This window comes from Pleurodeles waltl, chromosome 1_2, assembly GCF_031143425.1.
Source record: "Pleurodeles waltl isolate 20211129_DDA chromosome 1_2, aPleWal1.hap1.20221129, whole genome shotgun sequence".
Classification (NCBI taxonomy): Eukaryota; Metazoa; Chordata; class Amphibia; order Caudata; family Salamandridae; genus Pleurodeles; species Pleurodeles waltl.
In genome coordinates, this window is record NC_090437.1 from 666,613,500 (window position 1) to 666,635,377 (window position 21,878).

The window sequence follows — 21,878 nt, forward strand, 5'->3', positions numbered from 1 at the left end:
CATCTCGTCTGTAGCTCCATTGTTTCATCACCTCTTGAATGTCTTGTCTCAGGAAGAAACTTTTACTGTTTCACTTCACTTCCATCCTCGAGGAAAGACCAGATATTAGTTACATTCTCAAACAGTAGGACATTTCAACTTATGCAATGCTCGGTTAAAACATAACCTTGTAGGACATAATGCTGCAACCCACTAGGGGCAGCTGTGGGCACATCTACACAAGCTTCGAAAACACTTTTATGTAAGCTTTGAATTATGGAAAATAACTACAGTATTCTAGTTAGAAATTTGCTCAGTTAAGGACAGAAAACGAACATTTTTCAAAAGGTACTCATTTTACACATTAGTTCATTACACATCTTAATATGACATATTACAGAATTCACACTCTCACACAATAAATAAATTAAATCATGTAATAAATTATCATCAGCTTTCGACAAGAAGGCTATTATTTTATGAATTTCAGTTAATCTGCTATTCTTTCAAGACTGGATTATCCAGGTCTTTTGGTAGCAATGCTTGGCTTTCAGTGATCAATTAAGGGCTTTGAAGAACACTGGGGGACTGTTTTTAAAGAAAAGCTAAGGAGTCAGGATCAGTGGCAGCCGGCAGCGTTAGGAGGGAGGGGGTGGGCAGGACGCACACACACACACACACATTCTTTCACACACAGACACGCACGCACGCACACACATCCATTAACAACACCCATACCATTCAAACATGCACGCACGTACCAAACATTCATTTTAAAACATCACACACACTCATTCTTTCACACACGCACGCACGCACATCCATTAACAACAGTCATACCATTCAAACATGCATGCAGGCACCAAACATTCATTTTAAAAGATCGCACACACTCATTCTTTCACACACACACGCACACACGCACATCCATTAACAACACTCATAACACTCAAACATGCATGCGCGCACCAAACATTCAATTTAAAACATCACACACATACACACACACCTACACTTACCTTCAGCCTCCAGGTCCCAGGAGGGTTGGGACTGCTGCCTTCCCTCATTGGCTGACCTTAGGTGAGACTGCTGACCCCACTCCACTGTGTGACGAAGTGCCACTGATTGACACTCGCCCTGGGCACTCCAGGGCTTAAACCTGAAGCGCCGAGGGAAAGTGTCAATTGGTGACGCTTTCCTCGTCACCCAGGGGAGGGCCTCGAGGCACCTTTGCTGAGCCGAGGAGGTCACGCCCATAGGAGCTGTGACATCCTCAGCCCAGCAAAGTTCAGCTCAGACAGCCAGGCGTGTGCGCAAATCGCGCAGTCTGCTCCTGGCTGCCTGAGCTGAACATGGAGAGTGTCTGTCAGGCTGACCTTTGTTCAGCCTGACAGACACTCTTCATGAGAGGCAAAAGGTGGGGGGGGTGGCCCCTCCACCCTAAAGGATGGGCCGCCACTGGTCAGGATTGGTCTGTAATGTTGGTCTAGCAAAATGCTTTGGCGTTTGCTTATACAGTAATGGGCCATCCAGAGGCACCCATTTGAGCCATTCAAGGCAGTTCGTCTGAACATTCTCGACAATGAAATCAATATTCTTTGTAGCTATTAACTTAGCCAGCCGATTTGGTGAGTTGGGTGCATTATGTAGAGCTTCCAGAGGCATGGATCTTACACTCAGAAGTTTTCAGTGTTTCATAGGGACATGAAATTGTTTTTTCCACGTTCTTTCCTTCAATGTTTTGAAGGGGTGACAGGTGTGTCATCTACTGTATATACAAATGTGGGTACATTTCTTCAGTCCGAGCTCTGCATTGTTAGGAGAGACAATTCTGAGCCCCTAGGCCAGGATAGGCCACCTTTGCTTATTATTATTAGCCAATGTATCAGGCCCACCATTCTCTTGGTGTACTCTCTTGCTCAATACCTACCAACAGGAAGCCAGCATTACTATTCCTGTTTGCTATACCTAGAGTAGCTCTTACTGGGCTGAAGCCCCGGAGCTCTACTTGTCGAAATCTGTAGGAAAGCAACTTGGTCATCAGCTGACAATTTTGTACATCATTAGCAGCTTTATATGAAGGACACACACTAAAAAGTTTGAAGTCAGAATTCTGGAATTTATTCTATAATAGATCCTTCATGTATATGACAAGGTAGAGAAAGGAGCAGACACTAACCATGGATGCCATTCAGGGGTCGCCAGGGGCCTTTGCGACCCCTGACATTAGAGGTGGCAAATTCAGTGTCAGAAACACAGTGGCAACTCGTCCTTATGGAGGTCAGTTGAGACTCCACTCTCTTTGTTTCAGTTAATTTTGTATTACACTAATAATGAATAATAACATATTATTCATTATTGGTATAATAAAATGGAGTACAATTAGCTGGAATATGTCCTTCCATGACAGCTGAGGTAAGTAAAAATGTTTTTAAAAGTATGTTGTGTGTATGTGCAAGTATCTGTGTGAGAGAAAGTGGAGGTCAAAGAGCGTGTGATGTCTTGTCCACTACCCCTGGCATTGCGGTGAATTGACGACCATGTGACTAACCTGAAAATATGCATATATATTTGCAGGAACAATGAGGGTATCAACTACTTTGCCTCAACTACTCTTTCTCTTGTGACTGGCTGTTTAACAGGTTAAACAGAGGTCGAGATTAGGGAAGGGGCGAGATGGGAAGGTAGTGCTTCATGTTGTAAGATATGTGTGATTCCAGTGACTAAAACAAAACTAAAACAGAGATACTAAATTGAGTCGACCCTGCACTTTTGTATCCAAACTAATTTCCCCCTCTTTCCCGCTTTGCAGCGAAACTGAGACCTACCTCTCAATTGCCTTTGATCTCTTTTTCCTAAGAGGTTTAAAAAACAAGCACATTTTAAAACAGAGGTGCAATTATAAACACATTTTATTGCACGTGTTTTCTTACATTCCCAATTAGACATAGGCTCCATAAAAATAATACTTCAGGAAACTACCATGGAGATAATGTTAGAGACTGACTTCTCCTCTCTATTGATATCCCTGTAGTGGTTGACTTGTTCTAACTGCTGATAACACTGGAGAGATAGACTTCTCCTCGCGACTGATAACTCTGGAGAGGTTAACTTGTCCTCCTGCAGTTCCTGTTATCAGTTCTGTGTCACGATTAACCAGAAGAGGAGAATTTTTTCAACAAGTATTTTCAGATTACCAAGGAACCTGTAGTTTAAACAAGATTTCTCTTTTCTCATAATAGTTTTTCCTGAGCTGCTTCAAAGGAAAATAAATGTGCTAGTAACCATGATCTTCATTTTTTGAATTCACGTAGTCCCTTTTGAATTTTTAGCAATCGATGTTTCTTTAAATTGAATTCAGCTTTCTCTTTCATTCCCAGAATAATTCGTGATTGATTTAAATGTATTCAAGAAACCAATTTGTCTTCTTGTTTTCCCCTCAGGTATCCATATCTAAGTACTGTGCTTTAATACTGCACTATGCAGAATCAAAAGTGTGCACTGACGTGTCTCTCTTAAATCTGTTTTTTTTCAGGTTCCTTTCTGCACCTGCGCAGGCACTGGCAAAGACCCCCATAGATGGGTCTGTGGAGCTCCTCTACTACTTCCAGGAGCGTTACCACGGTAGGACGAGAAGCAAAACAAGGGCTAAACTCTTGGGTGCAGTTCAAAAACCAAGCCGTACCCACGATGGCTGCTGAGACCTTGGGCCAGATGTATCAAAGGGTTTTACCCATTCTGTGTCTATGGGAAAATGCTTTAGTACATATGGCCCCTTGCGTTCTCACAAGACCGTGTGGTCTACAGAGATCTCGCAGGGTCACAAAATCCCTTGCTTCTTGACCGCTGGTGGGATCCCATCAAGAGTTGGACAAGCCCCTCCGACCCCCTCCTCCTCTCTCTGCTTGCTTCAAATACAGAGCCATGTGTGGGGACATTCGGACCACATACTTGTGATGTGGAATAAAATTTCTTCGGACACTGCATTATCACTTTGTGTCAGTGTGCTTAATTCTGGTATGGTGATTGACACTCGTCTACAGTCTCGACTATGCTGTGGTATAGCTTATTATTAAAAGGACACCCAGTGAAAAATGTGAAACTCGTCCTCTTAGCAAGTCTTACATCATTAATAATGATCAACAATAAGGCTGCTGGAATGTCCTTTGTTTGATGCCATCTGGCTGAGTTCTACAACCTATTGTGACATCATTCACTAGGTGGCTCCTTCAAGGACTGGGGCAAGGAAGAGAGATGTCAAAGTAATTCCATGCTGCTGTTTTCCATTAGTTGTAATTGTGTTCTTTGTGATCCCAATCCTTAACTTCCATCTATAAGATTCATCAACTAAACCTCAGCCCTAAAAATCTTCGGGTAGCTCTGAGGATTCTTTTAAATCAATCCCTATGTAGTGCCCCTACGTAGGGTGGGCGGGGCCATCATATAAACATATATCATCTTGGAGGTGGGTGAGGACGGTGACGGTGAAGTGTAGGACTAGGATTAACATCATGCAGGACATGTACGACTCTACCCACTCAGACGATTCCTACACCCCATTCAAATGACTCCATATGCTTGACGACAGTGTTGATGTAATAAGATGAGAATAGCATTGTTTGACGGATAGAGTGCAAGATTTTGCATGAAAAGCGGTGCTTTAACTGAAATAAAGTACAGGGAATGATAAAACACCTTTTGCATTTTTGTTTTGGCAATGCGTGGGTTTAAATTTACAGAAGTGTATGGTATAGTCTAGCATGACATCCCTGCATACAACAGTATAACCTTTTCATTTAAAGGAAACTATTGCTTGCCTATTCACATACATTAGCACTCTTACATTGGGGACCCAACCACAGTACCTAAAAGTGGAGACACGATTCGTTAAAGATTACGAACAGTAAGAATGGACGCTTCTTGCACTCGACATTGCAAGGGCGCCCTCTGCTGGGAAGAATGACAAGAGACTGATGGAGCTTAGAACACCACGACTAGGCTAGGGCACACACTTTCATCTACCTACGAAGAAATGAAGGTTTGCATGCAGCTTTCCCTGAATCTCTGTCCGCTTTTTTTCATTTTTCTCCAGCAACTATTTACTATAGTAGAAATAAAGTAACAGATGGAGTTATGACCTCAGTCCGAGGCAAAGAGATGAGTAGAGATTTCTCCTTAGTATTGATTTAATCAATGGTCGCTCCCTGCCCCACCATTATGGCTGTGAGCCAGTATAACCTTGTGTGCTCCACCTGTACGCTTTCCTTGTAGCTTCACATGGTGCTTAATACATCGCTGATAGCATGCATTGTTTTAGTTGAGAAACGTCCAGGACAGGGTTCCCTTGGAACTCTTTATTATCTGAAGGGACTGCCAATTGTTAATACATTTTTAAAGATGTATACATATCTCAACGAGGGATACCTGAAGGGACACGTTTGTGTTTTGACTAAAAAATACACAGGCGCACAACCATGATATTTTTACAATGACTTCACATTTTTAATGTTTGATAATGGTAGTAATGTGTATAGTTCTTCTACCCATTGGAAAGTTACATCTGACATTTATGTACGAAATTATTATTACTCATCTAATCTCGCATGTATTCCGTTGACCTCGGATGAATGGGTGGAAAACTGAGGTAACCATGTAGGTAGCTGTACCTGCGCCCTGTGGCTCTCATACAGATCTCAGCAGTGGCTGTTCAACCCACTGTGTGTTATGAAAGCCTAGTGGAAGCTTTTAAGTGTAAAGATCTACCGATCTATCGAGAACTTACTAAATTACTGAATATTTAATGCTGATTGTCTTTTACTAATATTGCTTCTGTATCTTGCATGCCCATCATGTTAACAAAATCCCACTTTGCTGTTGTCTAGCATTCTTTATGAGTTTAGCACTCAGAACTTTTCACGTAAGTAGATCTGTCGAGACTTGCGAAAACTCTGATATGCACTTATTTCCTATCTTCCTCAGTGGCACATATATCACATCTCATGGGACAAATGCTGTGCCTTGCAGATCATGTTTTGGTGTAATGTGTTCAGGAGCATTGTGAGGATTTTCAGCACATCGGGCAAAATAGCATTGTAATGCACTCAGCATAAAATCAAAAGTACATTTTGAACATTTTGTAGGGTATTGGTTCCACCACAAGGTAGAAAACAGAGGCTGCTGCTTTACTTCACCTTTTGGAAGCATATGTCCTGCACGTAATTAACATCTCAAAGTGCATTTGTGGTGTCAATCATTCACTCCTGTCTCCCTAGGTCTTCTTTCCTCTTTTGGGATACAGCCAAGTGTGGTAGACAAGCAAGGATGGAACACTCTCATCTGAATATAAGGACATACCTCTTACAGGAACATATATGAATTTCCTTCAGAATGCTGGTACATGATTGTGTTTTTAGGTCTGGCTTGACAGTGTAGCTGTCATTCGACCTTATGTGATTAATAGGAAAACACTTTTGAGAAGCTCTACTGGGGTGATTTAGCTCTGCTGGCAATCTTGAGCACAGTATTTGATTTGGCAGAAGCATACATGCCAACATTTGGAAACTGGAAAGAAGGTGATTCTCAAGAAAAAATTGTAATGCCATACGCCATAATATACCTGCGCCAGGTATAATGCATGCAAAGGGGGGCGTTCTCCCAGAGGGAGGCACAAAAAAAAGGCGCAGTGAAATTTACAAGATTTCACTGCGCCATTCTAGCATCATTTTTTTAAACACCTGCTGAGGGCAGACGTTCAAGTGATGCTAGAACATTACTCTATGGGTCTCCCTGTGATTTGCTGGACTAGCGCCAACATTTTTAGCACTAGTCCAGCAAAGCACCACAATAGTGTCAAAAATTCTGACGCTATAGTCCTAACGTGTGCCAAGGTGTGCCTTATTGTAAATACAGCGCTACCATGGTGTCGTTAGGGGGCGCAGAGTGACACGAGGAAACTGATGCATCGGAGCCGATGCACCAGTTCCTTGTAAATATGCCCATTAATATTCAGCAGTGGTACACACTCACATGGCAAGGCCTACTTCTTCCATAGGAAAACAATGGGTTACTTTGCATTTGGTTACCTTATTACATTTAATAGGTGATAAATTTCAATTGGGAGCAGGTAGGAAAGTCGAGTTTGGTCTTTAATAGTAAAGTTGGATTTTAAGTCACATTTCTGAAAGAGCCACATCTATGAAGTTGGCATTTTCTTGCCTAACCAATTGCTGCATGTATCCTGTCACATGACTTAATGTAACTGTCAGTTGGTCTTGGGTCATTACTCCCAGACAGTGAAATGAAGAATAGGTGTTGTCAGGATGGAGCTTGCATTGCGCAGCCTAGTAAAAATAGTGCAGGGTGAGGGCCTGTTTAGCGCCACCATAACGTTAAAAAAAATGACACTAAGGCTGGCGCTAAAGGGCTTGTAAATATGACCCATAATCTTTTAGCATTGCCAATGTTTGTTTAACATGAAGCATAAACATTCAAATGTTTCTTTCTCGCTATCTAAAGTTTCATGGACACTGCACTCTTTGGAACTACTTTAGCTAACCTTTATCGAAATAATTTTAAAACAGCCCTGTTGTTAGCAATGACATATCCTAACTCTTGCTTGTTGGTAGGAACGGTTAAAATTCCTGCCTCTTATCATATGTCCTGATTGATGAGAACTGACTGAGCCGCGCTCGCAGGCCTCCTGGACGAGCAGACCTCACTCCCAGACGGCAGACTTCCACGGTGGGATGATTCACTGGATGCAGCGGCTCAGACAGCACTGCTGCTTCCGCATTTAACTCCGGTGCGTCACAGTATCAAACCGGATGTGTGGTTCCTCTGGCGCGGTATCTGTGTTGTGTCTTATCGAGGTACCTGCGCCAGACCTACCTCACACATCGGGCCTTGACTGTCTCAAAATCACCACGGGGGTTGTTTTCCTTTACATGTGAAAGCAGCTGCCGAAAAAAACATGCGGTTGACTTTTACATTATTGTGATTACTTTTCTATACTTTAATTAGATTTCCTGGCTTAGAAAAAACAAATAACAAGTCTACACATTACCTCAAGGAGAGCACATAATAAAACAAGCCCAATAATTTCCTACAGCTCGTCTGTTTTGCTGTGTGTTTTTTTAGGTTGTTTTTTTCCTTCCTGAAAGGGAACAACGGGCTGTACGCACTGCCTGTGGCTCGCGAGCGCGCTTCTTGTGTGGTCTGCTCAGACTTATGATTTATTCAGCTAATGGGAAAAGGATCATGACCCCCAGTGGCCACGGAAAGAGAGCCGCATGTGGGTTTGATGCTTTCACCACAAACTATCTGCTATGACTAAGCTGCACTGCTGAAGTCACTGTCTGAATGGTGCTGAAAAGGAACTTGGGCACTAAATTTGCACTATTTACTCCCCACGATGTTTTACTCATTTTCAAAGAGCAGCACGGAGAATTGCTTGGAAAATCAGACTAGTATGCTGTTTACTAGTCTCACGGTGAGTTAACTGGTGAAAGAGTTTATGCCCATTCCAGCATCATTTGTTTTCCATCCCTACTTAGACCTTTTTTTCTTAAGTAGTCTATCAAGTTTGATGTTTTCCTTTTTTGTGGTTCAATGAACAATTAATTTTGCACCAGTTTCCAAACTTCATACAAAAAAGTCCCACTTATCAGTCACGCACGAAAAAAACAATAGTACTGGCAAGCTGTTCCCATGTCGCGGGCACTCCTGAAATCATTCAGCTGGCAAAGTTTGCTGATGTTAATTTCAGTGCTAAACAATTTTTCGCTTTACATATAAAAAAGCCACACGTTTTTTTCATGATAGGAATAGTCTGTCTGGCAATACGGCAGTGCCTGAGTGGTTCGTTCAAAATGCCAGTGTAGACTGTAGTATTGTGTGTACATGGGATGGTTTTGAGGCCAATAAGGGTTGATTTCTGAATTTTTAGTGTAAAAGTCCAGTGAGAGTTGAAGCAGATGAGCAGTGTACGTGCTGGCCAAAAAAACAATCACTAAGGCACAACAATCTCAGCATTCTGGCGGAGATGTGCCTTAAAGTGCCTCACATAGATGGTCTGAATAAAGCCTGCACAATCCCTGCAATACTATCTAGTTCTTGTAGGAAAGTGCCCCTTCTTGACATGGTCACTTTTTGCCTGGTATTCAAAGCAGTTTTGACCGAAAGTGCACTGGGTTCCTGCTAACCAGGTCCCCACTGTCAGACCTCTTTCCCTAAAACTGTACAATTGTTCTGCAATTAGCAATACCTTTGGGTCCCCTGTAACTCCCTAGTAGGTGGCACTCATGGTGCCTAGGGCGTAGGTACCAAAGAGGGTCCCCGAGGGCTGCAGCATGTATGGTGCCAGCCTCAGAGACCCCTCACCTAGCACACCCATACTGCCATTGCAGGTGCACCACGTCCCTGTACACTGCATGCAATATATGTAAGTCACTCCTACCGCAGGCCTCACAGCCCTAAGGCAGGGTGCATTATACTACATGTGAGAACATATCCGCGTGAGCAGATATGCCCCTGCTATGTCTTTGTCAATACTTAGACATAGTGAGTAGGCACGAAAGCCATTTTAAGTGTATGTGCTGGTCAGTGGTCAATATCAGTTTCCCAGCTACATGACGGCTTTACTGAAAATAGGGATGCTTGGTATCAAACTTTTCATATTGATAAACCCTCACTGATGCCTGTGATGGAGTTATCAATACATGCACCCAGAGGGCACCTTAGAGGCGCCCCCTGAAAAACCTACCAACTACCCATTTGGGGACTGACTAGTTTTAGGCAGTCTGCCACCACCAGACACGAGGTTGCCCTCCTATAGTGAGGGCCTGCGCTCTCGGGTGGTCAATCACAAAGACTGTTCTGGGAGAGTTGCTTTACACACCCCACCCAACAGGATGACCTGTAAACCTGCATTCTAAAACAGGGGTCTTCAAAGAGGCCATCCGCTCTTGGTATGCAGATCTCGTTTTGCTTACAGGAGAAATGCCGACCCCTACCCCAGGGCCAATTTGGCATCCGAAGAAGTGGGAAATTCTGAATTCCTGGAGATGTGCCCACCCCCTCAGGTCAGTCCTACCCCTAGGGTGAGCTGCCTGATGTGGACACAACTTTTAAAAATCTGCCATCTTGGTGCTGTTATGCCCCCTTCCCACAGAAAGTGGTCATAAAGGGTGTGTAGTGACCCCAGGGGTAACTAGCGCAATGGCTACTACCCTCGACTCCCCAAAATGGTCCTAAATGCAGTATTTAGGGGAGCCTCTGGCACCAGAAAATCAGATTCCTGCTGACCTACGAAGAAGAAGAACACTTAAGAGCCGCAAAAGCAGCACAGAGGAAGAAGCACCTGACTTGGCCCCAGTCCTGCCAGCCTGTCTGCCTTTCCTGCCACTTTGTGTCAAAGTTGACTTGTCCTGCAAGCTGCTGTTCCTCCAAAAGCCTGGGAGGCCTGTCTGCCTCCAACAAAGACCCAGGAACACTCATGAAGCAGCAGAACTGCTTCCCTGCATCTTGCAGGCACCCAAAGACAAACTGTGAGGAGTCTGGACTGCCTAAAACCCGACCCCGGAAAGCACCACTGCACCCTTGCCGTATGGCCTGTGTTGAAGTGGACCAACAGCACTAGTGTGGTCTTCCAGCCCTCCAGGGACACAGCCCACCTTGGACTTGCCCACTGTAGACTCACCGATGCCACCTGCAGCTTGTGCACGCAGGCCCCATCAAATGGCAGTGCTCCTGTGGAGAAAACCTAATGCCTCAAAGCACCTTTGCACCCGTCACCTCTGGCCTGTGGAGAAGAGAACCCAAGGTGTTTCCACGTCCGTGGACAAATCAGGAGTGGATCCCCTTTGTTTGTTCCTCCCAACTGGATCCCTAGTCCTCACCTGCAGCATCTTCTCGTCCGGACCGATCTCCAGAAAGCAACAGTAGGCACTTGATGCTGTAACGCACCTCTGCACCCAGCTGCCTCAGCAATGCCTGGTGTGACCTGTTGCTGTGGTCCTGACTCATGTCCAGTACTTACCTCAAGTCCAGGAGATTGACCTCCTTATTTGCTGTACCATACCTGAATGCAGTATTTGTTGTTCATAACATAGGATAACAGTGCTGCTTCTGACAAATGCACTAAGTATAGACTTTTCAAAGATGCAAAGATTCTTCTTGCAAAAACGTACTTACTTGATAGAAATGATTCGGGTGCCAAAACATATGAAAATACTTGTTATTTTTGTAAATTGGTGTTGATCTCCTTCTTGAGTCGTGTGTCTCATTTATTGACTGTGTGTGTATTTGCAAGTGTCTCACACTCCTCTCTGATAAGCTTAAGGATGTTTGACCCTACTACCCTCTGAAAAGAGCACCTTGGGATTGCTAGAGCAAACCCCTGTCCACTAGCAGGGACTCTTTGGACAATATATCTTATTTTGATATATCATATAAAGAACAAGGTCCCTACAGTTCTGTACAATCTTATTGGCCTAGATTGCTCTAAAATGCACCCCTGGCAAAATATTATCCTGGAAGTGCACCATCCAGATACCACTGAACCAGTGTATTGTTGTGAAGAGCATCACAACACCTTGTGTGAATTTCTCTTATTCTTGATTGTGCCTGATTTCTTTGTCCATGTCTGACCCTGAATTCCTGTACTGCACCATAAACAGACTGAGGGAGATCAGGTCCCATACCTGAGGCCTTTCTCCACCTCATTGTCCCAAGCCTTTGTTAACTCCCATATCTTGTACTGAAATTCACTTCTGTTGGGAACACATGAAGATGACTTCCTCCAGTATGTTCATGTGCATGTTTATTTTGTAGAACGACAGATGATGTCACTGTGTCCACTACAGAAAAAATAGGCTACAAATATGTATTTGATGTGGTGAAGTGGATGGGTTGAATAGAGTTTGGTCTATAAGTGCCACTGCAGAAGAAGGATAAGAACTGAGGGATCAAAGAGTGTGATCCATTGATCAAGCAAGATTGATTCAAGTTGGGAGATGGGTTACCTCTCTCAATGAATCCCGTCGGTGTCATTGAGAAACTGAGCCCCATGTTGATTGTTGTCATTTGAAAGTTTTCTTCAAAATACAACATAATTATAAAGAGCAGGTGTATTGTGTGCGTCTCAAAGAAGATTGAAAGTGAAGGAACAGTGTGTCCAGTTTGTTTTTAAATATGCATTAGACAAGACCTATTGATTTTACTAAATTATATGTGTAACATACCTACTTACAGGTGCTTTCAGACAGCCCTCTTCACATTTTTTCATCACTACAGCATACAGCATGGGGCACTGTGTCAGCCTGTTTCAGCCACTGGCTACTTTCACTTTGAGGGAAGCAATTCTGCTTTTTCTCAAGGAGCACACCCACACAAAAGGAGTACCCTTAAGCACTAGGGAGTACTTTGTCAGTATGTGCTTATTGAGACTTAAAAATAATTTAGTTTTTGACCATTTTTTAGACCAATGAGGGCCTGACAGCTTCCCCAGCAATAAAGTCTTGCAGAAAACCATACCAAAATAGAAAAAGCATAAAAAAGCCAAAAGTATGGCAACCTTGTTTATTTGCTGCAGTTAAGCCTGAAGAACAGATTTGATAATACATTGATCTGGCAAAACAAAAGAATTCCCAGTTGAAATCTAGAATTTAACAAATGCATAGTATATCCAAGAGCAATACATGATAGATGGTGTGATTGTGATTGGACGTACATTACTTTCCAGTGGTTTTGATTTTGTCTGATTACTTTTCTGGGGTTCTCAGGTTGCATTGGTTTGACTGAGTAATAATAACAGAACAATGCAAACTCCCGGACAGGCCTTTTCACAAAATTCTCTACAAACAAGGTATGGAACCTCATGTTGAGTAAAAAAGGTACTAAGGAAGGGTTAAAAAACACTTAAAACACAGTGTTCATTAACCCAAATGGAAGACTCAATCCAGTGTTGTAGTGTTTTTCAAAATATGTAAATTGTGAAAATATTGTGAGAAAATTGTTTTGAAATGCTTTCATTTTAATGATGTATAGAGCCATAAATAAAGAATTGATGAAATTTGCTCCTGAAAAGAGATGTTTAGGTCATGTAGAAGCCTGGATTATGGCTATGAACATTTAGGCCACATTGTTGTGTTATCCATCATTATTTTTAGACTGGATGCTGCCTTTTTGTTTTATATTCAACTTGCTCCTGTTCATTCCCTATCCCAATCAGTGTTCCACTTCAAAGCCATCTCTCCTCTTGTTTTGCAGAGTCAAGCAGAAGACATAAATGAATTAGTGTTGTACAAAATCATTCTTAGAAAATGGATATTGTGAAAGAGGCTTCCATGATGTACTCAAAGTATCATTTTCAAAGACTTCTGCTGTAAGTCCTGCAAAAGATGTATGGGCTCTATGAGCTACTGTTTTGTTTCATTTGTGTTACACACTTTGGAGTGCAGCTGCTGAGGAAGCAATGGAAGATTTCTCTTATCTTAAGAAATGGGTTAGTGTCTCAATATCTGCATAGTGTTAATTATTACGCTGTTGTTTCTGATTTGTCAAATGTGGCACTAACCATGATCATGTTACGCTGAATTTGCAGAATTCATTAATAGAATTTGTGGTTTTGCTGTAAAATCTTCTGAAAAAATTATGCTAGTATGGCGCAATGAAATCTTGTCCATTTCACTGCATCATTTTTTGGGCCTCCCTGTGGGAGAACTTCTCCCTTGCATACATTATACCTGGCACAGGTATAGTGTGGCTCAAGGGTTTACAAAGTGGTGCAATGGCGCAGGGTGAGGGCCTGTTGAGCGTCACTGTAGCGTTAAAAAAATGACGCTATGGTGATTCTAAGGGGTACCAGGGGCTTGTAAATATGCCCATTACATTTTTCTTTTTAAAATAGCACCAAACTAAGTTTTATGATTTTGCATTGTTTTTATGTACCTCTGCTCTAACCATTTAATGGCGACTTCTGCTTATTCTTTATTGTATCGTCCTTTGATTTTATTGTAATAAAACTCTTTTGCCTATTTATGATCTAGAACTCAGCCTTTTATGTGTCTAATATTTTAATCCATTTAATTTGCCCTAAAATATTATCATCCTGATGAGGAGAGTTGTCTCTAACCACTATATCAATCAAGGATTTCTGGAGCGAAAATTCGTTTGGCAAATTTCAGGGTGATAAGTTGTTGGGTTGCAAATAATTAGTGGGGTTGGGCTCCCATAAAAGTTGGTAGCAGGGGATGGTTTTTGTTAGAACACCTCCTATTTAATGTGTCCCCAAAGGATTTTTGGAGAATGTTTGATCTTTAATACCAAAACAAAGCAGAAAAGAGTTTTGGATTTTTGACAATATTCCAATGCTGGATCCTCCGCTGGGTGATAAGTTGTATTACCATGCCATCCTGAATGAGTTTGGAGTGTAAGTATAAAGAGGGAATTTTTATGTATGAGTAAGTGTGTCCTGTGAAGAACAAATTCTGTTTTTGTGGTGAGTTGTTTGGTTACGCAATGATGATTGTGGCTTCAGTTGGTGGGTTGATAACTGTTTTAATGTATTTTGCATATTTGTGAACCCATCTGATATTATTTAGAGAAGACAAAAGTTGGTTGGTTATCGGATTTCACCAACAACTCAAGGTTGAGAGATTATTTTTGGGTTACTGGCCTTACTCTGAACACGTGGGGTGTAGTACATTAACTTGGGAGGTAGAATTCTGCTGGTCAGAAGTTTTGTCTAGCTGGAGGGTTGGGCAGTTTAGAAAAAAAATAAAGCTTATTGTTCTGGTATTTGCTTACTATTGTTTGCCTCAGAACTGAGTATACCTTTTACCTTCTTGTTGAGAGAACTCTGTACTGTGAAATGCTGATTTAATTTTCCTTTCAACGGGTAAACAGACAAGGGGTGTATTGATTTCTAAGGTTTATTGTGGTTCTGAAGTTGCTTTCCTGTTCATGAAGAAACTGAACTATCATTGCCAGTTCAGCAAGGGAGCTATGTTGGGATTGTTGTTTCGTCATAGTTCGGCTTTGCTCTGATTGGTTGTTAGTCGGCATAGTTGCACTGTGATAGGTTGACCTTTGACAGAGCTGCACTGTTATTGGTTGTTGTTCTCTAATTGTGTTTTCAAGTTACTGTGAATTGTTGGGTTGATTTGAGTGTGAATTAGTGTAAGCATGGGAGAAGTGTTTACTAAACTGAAACCCAAGGAAAAGGAAAAGCTTAAAGAGGGCCAGAAAATTCCAAAAGAGGGCAAACCAGCATTTGAAATGATGGAAGAGATTGGGTATCATACATGGTTATGGATCCCTGAATGGAAGAAATATACAGAACATGATGAAAAAATGCAGTTCCCAATGAAGGGTACCTTCAATTTTGAAAGACTAGAATTCTTGAGACAACTTTGTATGATATGAGCCCAGTGCCAAGAGCTAACTAGTTTGAAGCACTAAATAAATGGAATTGGATAGCGACTGAAAAGTAGAGAGAGAAGAAAGATATATCTATTAAGAAATCCTTTAGGGGGTTGTTAGAATCTAAGATAAATGGTGAACAGAAGGCATAGAGAGTGAATAAAATGGAGACGGTACAAAGTAAGGATTAAGAAGTACTTAAAACACAGTGTTCACGAACCCAAATGGGAGACTTAATCCAGTGAAGATAAATACTTGTATCTCGACCACGTCCAGCAGGAAAACCAAAGACTGCAAAATACACACATCTGTTTTGTATAACCATGCATTAATCAGCACATTAGAAAATTGTAATTAACATGATAAAATTGCATACCAACAAACCCATGAAAAATCAATTAAGTAATACATGATTTGGAAAGAAAAAGGAGGTCGAGCCACTGAATGAATAAAAAGCTTATTCTGAGCATTATACTAAATGATTGAAAATGCAAAGGAGTTCAGAAATCAAGGGAGCAATGCATATAGAAAAGTCTCACAACATCAAGACTATAGCTAATGAAGCCAAAAGCTACTTCAGTCTTAGTGACACACATGCAAATTCAATTAAAGCAGAAATGCTGCCATGAATAATCTGCAGCCAAAATCATGCTTATGTTATATCACAGAAGAATATCCCTTGTCTTATGTTAGAAAAGACAACTTTTTTGCACTCTGCAGTTGCCACAGACACAGGCCCTCATTATATAATTGGCGGTAAATACCTCCCACCTCCGCAGTGACGGCCGTCAAAATACAGCCACTGCGGTTACCATCCATCCGGCATATTATGAGCACTGCCTGATTTCCGCCACAATAAGGGTGGAAATTCGGCAGTGCTCATGGTGGTGGACGGTGGTAAGCTTGCGCTGCTACCACCAGCATTGCCACGCCAGTAGAACGCCGCCAGCCGTATTATGACCAGTAATACGACCTGGAGGTGTTCTGCTGGTGGGGCGCTGCTGGCGGTAGCAACGCCCCTTCACGTTCCCTGCTGGAAGACCTCCCAGACCCAGGTAAGTGGGGCTTCCGACAGGGGAGGCTGGTGGGTGTGTGGGGGGTGTTGTGTGTGAGTCTGAGTGTGTGCATGAATGTGTGAGTGTGAATGCATCTGTGAGTGTTGTGTTGTATGCGTGGTAGTATGCGTGTGTATGAATGTGTGTATGGCAGTGTGTGTATGAATGTATGTATGGCAGTGTGTTTCTGAATGAGTGTATGGCAGTGTTAGTGAATGGGTGTATGCGTGGTGCATGTGGATGTCTGTGTACGTGTATGCGGGATGCGGTGTGGGGTGTTGTGACTGTAGAGGGGGAGGGGGTTATGTGTGCGTGTGTGGCTGTGGGGTCAGTTGTGTGGTGTGTGCGTGTCTGTGTGTGTGTGAGTGTATGGGGTGGGGGTGTTAGTTTATGTATTGGCTGGTGGGGGTTAACGTATATATGGGGGTGGGTTGGGGGTGAGTTTGGATGGAGGAGGGGTGGGGATGGGGGTGTTTGGATTGGGGGTGGGTGGGGGGTTGAGTTTGGATGGAGGGGGGTGGGGGAGCCACCTACCAGTGACAGGGAAGGAATTCCGTATCACCGGTAGGGCTTACCGCCATGGTTTTCATGGCATTGCTAACGCCACGAAAACCATGGCGGTAGGCCAGATCATAATGCCAGGGATGGTACTCTGTGGGCCGCCGGGTCAGAGATTCACATCTCCGGCCCGGCGGCTCATACCACCCTGGTGGTATGAGTGGAGAAGTGGCGGGTTGATCTCATAATGTGCAGTATGTACGGCGATCCTGTTGCACCCAAGAGCAGGGATGATTGGGCAACTGGGCGCATGACATGAATGACTCCTCAGGGGAATCGTGGTCACTCAGATCCCTTCCGTTTCTCTCAGTTACATTAGTCTCAGGTATGCAAGGACAATCAGAGGCAGAGTAAAGTTCAATAAGGTTTTATTGAAGTAACTGCATTGTAGACAATAAAGCATATATTGCAATAACTAGGAAGATGAAGCACAACAGGATTAAAAAAGTTAAAAGGAGAGTAAAACACAAGAATAACGCTATCATATTGCCACTATGGTTTGTATAGATAGTTTCTACCTAGGGTATGTTAGAGCACAGCATGTTAAGCTCCAGTTCTGCCCTTTGGGTTCCCCCTGGGAAGACATCATACCTCATACCTGAGCAAGAGGCCTGTAGTCACATAAGCAGCTGCAGTGAAACAATCAGCAATCAGCATACAGTCGTGGTCATCTGGCCGGAATCTCCCTCTAATGTATATGGGTTAAAGTAGTGTTTTTATAATAAAACAGCTGATTTTCCAGGAAAGTATCCCCACGTAAAAGTGGGTATGTTTCTTTGAATATTGGAAACAAAGCGTACCACTTTTGCCGGCAACCTATCTCACTGCAGCCTTGAGAAAGCACAGAGTGAAAGAAATGTCTTTATTTAAGAACGCAGTGCTGACCTAGGCGAGGAGCAACTAGATAGAGAAAATGAAACAAGACCGCAAATGTGGCTGTTATTAAAATAATTTAATGAAGCCAGAATGAAACACATCTAGGTTAAAGTGCACAACAACAGGCCTAGTTTGCTAAAATTACATGTTTAAAGCTATATCTAAAATTGCTACACAACAAACTTACAATTAAAATGCAGTTTTGTGAATACTGAAAAAGCGTAAACTGACATAAACTTGTATGTTTACCTTTGTGAATCAGGCTCTCTGACTCTAGTCTCCGCAGTCATGTCATTAAACCTATTTCCACTCAGTGCTACTTAGGTAGGAATGAAAGGAAAGCCCAGGTAGCTGCACTGAACATAAGAGTAACTATAACAACAAAGACCAGCACTGTAGCAAATGCCAGAATATTCCATCGAAAAGTGGTGCTTACTGCTAGTTTGACTTGTACAGAATGCTAAGAGATCGATGAGAGAAGCTCGCTACAGCATTCTCACAGTGAGACACCCCCATCTTGTGCATGTGATCTGGCCAAGGGCCTTTCAAATGGAACCCACGGGTCTCCTCACTCTGGTTCACTGCAACCTTCCATGTATGTCAGTGCAATAACACAAAATGATGTGCCCCAACCATGGACATTGTGATGAAGGGACCCTGAGTCTCCCATATCTCACAAATGTACAGTGGCCTTGGTCTGAATGGTGGCCCCCTGAAGATTTGGGGGTCCTCTTGAAGGGTTGGTTGGGGGCTGCCTGCACCACAGCGGCTTTGGTGGCCTATGTTACACCCCTGATTTATGTGCTGTGCAAATCACACACATAAACACAACCATACATGCACGGGGAAGTTAGCGCAAGGATTTGGCTTAGCCTACGGCAGCAAACCATTATACAAGAGAGTCAGAGAGTCTTCCTCCCTTGACACAAGTAAAAAGATCAGGTCAGGACTACTGATTCCCATAAAAACAGTATGCTGCCAACACCAATGTACATGCTAACAACTGACAAGGAGGGACGTCCACTGTCTAAAAGGAGAGCATGCTTTGTGCACCACTCCAGGTCAAATACAGGCAAGGACATCACTCTTATCAAGGGTCAGGCCTAGGCCTTTGCCCATGTGCTGGATTAACTTGAGGATGGTCCAAAAACCGAAAACAACAGGATACCAGGTACTCACAGCTGGGCATTCAGGACAGGGGGTACAACTGTACACCATGGAGGGGCATTCCTGTCCCACCACAGGTAAATCTGTGTTGATGTCATGAATGCCCCAGTCATTCCCCATGATTATGTGGAGTGTGAGAGAGAGGACATAGATACATGAGAAGGAGTACAAGTGTGCAGGGCTGCCTCTGGAGTATGTAGTTCCTCAGGTTGTCGGGTACTTCATAGGGCTTAGTGGTAGTTAGTGCTGTTGTCTCTGCCTGTCCATTCTCTCTGCTCTCCTGATTCTCACTTCCAGTATCCAGCAACTATCTGGATTAAATGCACATCCAGGTGAAAGGAGCTTAATTGACCTTGTGTTGCTCGTTGGTTCTAGACCAAGCCTGTTCTAGCAGGTGAGCTTGTGGCCTGACAAAACCAAAACATGAATGAATAATGGGGCCAAAGACGCCACATGTTATGCAAACAGATGCTGTACCTAACCACTGTGTGCACTCTGCAATTTGTTCTGTTGGAGAGGACAGGCCCCAGCAACAGCATCTGAATTGCCAAAACTATGATGAAAGCTAGTACATCTCAGAATGTGCCAGCTTCCTTATGGCTAGTTGACATAAACAGCAGAACATCTCAATTAGGTCTATTTTTTTTCAAAGTGGACAGCGTACAGGATATGAGCTAGTATTTATGTCTTACACATTGCCTTTTACTTCAGGAGCTCACCCATTCTTCTAGAGTAAGGGCCTGATTTAGATTTTGGAGGATGGTTTAATCTTTCACAAACGTGACAGATATCCCGTCCGTCATATTATGATCTCCATAGGCTATTATAGGATTGTAATACGGCAGATGGGATATCTATCACTTTTGTGATGGAGTAACCCCCTTCACCAAACTCTAAATCAGGCCCTAAGACATGATTCAAATGCAGAATTGAAGTGATCTTGTTCCTGGACGCAAAGCGAAAAGCAGCAACCAAAACGTCTCACGCAGACAGTAATTCCCTTATTAGAGGCGTGACCTGATAACAGCGGTAAATGTCCATCCCTTGCTTCTCCCTCACTCTTATGTCAACATTCTCCTTGTCACAGCATAGCATTCTGCTGATGACAGGGTGATGTTCCACAAAGGGCTATTCAGGCCAATCGCCACATATCTCCCCTTTTCACACAATTTTACAACAACAAATAGAACACAAGATAAATAACTAATTAAGCATGCAAGAAATTACAATTGTCATCCATATAACAACTGCAACTTTAAAACTGTGATAACATGAACATAAATCTAAAAACAAATGTGAGCATTTAAGAAATAACATGTATCATGCATCTGGAAGGTGTTGGACTGGAAAACACACATCAGTCCAACAATTTGTGATGACATTTCTACTCTTACACTACAGCGAAGAGGCTTGCTATGGTTACCCCCACAAATCTGAAGATCAAGAAAGTTATCACAATTAGCTGCAACTGAATTTCCAAGTCTAACCTTAGCTAGATTCCCAACATGCCACTGTTGCCTTCCTTCCACCTTTGCTGCATTCCCTCTTAACTCAATAATTTTCACTGGCTCATGACATTTTGAAAGAGCCCTCCTCAACAACAAGGGTTCCTTAATTCTGACCAAATCACCCACATTCGGACAGTAGCCAGCACTCTTAAAATTCCTTAACCTGTCATGATTGGTTAGACGTGAATCTGAAATAAGTTTGGCAGATGTCCACTTGTCCGAGAGAGGGACATACTTCAACCATCCAATTAAGATGGAGTTCAGAACAAACTTTCTTTGCTCGCATTAACTCAAAAGGAGATAACCCAGTTGATATGTGTGGAGTTGTGCTCTGGGTGGCACCCACGGCTGTCACTATGTGAAAGTGATCTTGTTGCTGGACGCAGAGCAAAAAGCAGCAACCAAAGCTTCTTAAGCAGGCAGTAATCACTGTATTAGAGGCATGACCTGATGAGTGATGTAAATGTGTGCCCCTCGCTTCTCCCTCACTCTTGTCTCCACATTATCCTTGTCACAGTATAGCATTCTGCTGATGAGAAGGCGAGGTTCTACAAAGGGCTATTTAGGCCAATCACCACAGGAATTCTTGGTTGTCTCACTTAAATAGGTAAGGAATATACCACAAAACTTAAGAAAACTCATTGCTGTCGTTGCATGTGAAGGAAAACAGGAAATGGATGGCTCTGCATGTGCAGGACCTTCCTTATCCAACCCAGATCACAATTCAATAATTCAGACAGTTGCCATGAGAAGGAAAGAAGAACCCGGACTACATGGACAGAAGTCTGCACCTCTCTACTCAACCCCAAACTGTGATCTCCTTTGCAAGATTTGCCTACACCATGTGAGAGCATGAGACCAACTCCAGTGACCTTATGTATTTGTAGGACCTGGGTGATTGTCACTTCTTCATTGCTGTGAAGCTTGTTTTTCTGACACCCAATGTCTGTGTGAAGTGTCAGTCCTTGTCATCGCATCATTGATATGCTCCCCTTTGTTCGGCAACCCAATAACTGCATGAGACCTCTGTGCCTGCTACCACACTGACATGCACCACATTTTCGGTGACCAGATGTTCGCATGACACTCTTGTGTCTCACATTAACATTTGAGCGGCAAACACCTTTCCCCTTTCCCATCCCCCACCTTGAATGACCCTGCTTCTGTGAGGGCCACGTGACTGCATCACTTCTGCTCACATCCACTTTCTCTTGAACAATGAACCTGAAGACATCATCAGGACACCCGCCAGTGATGAACAGCACAATTGTAACTCGCAGCAGGGGATAATCCCCTATGAACTGCAACTCCGAGA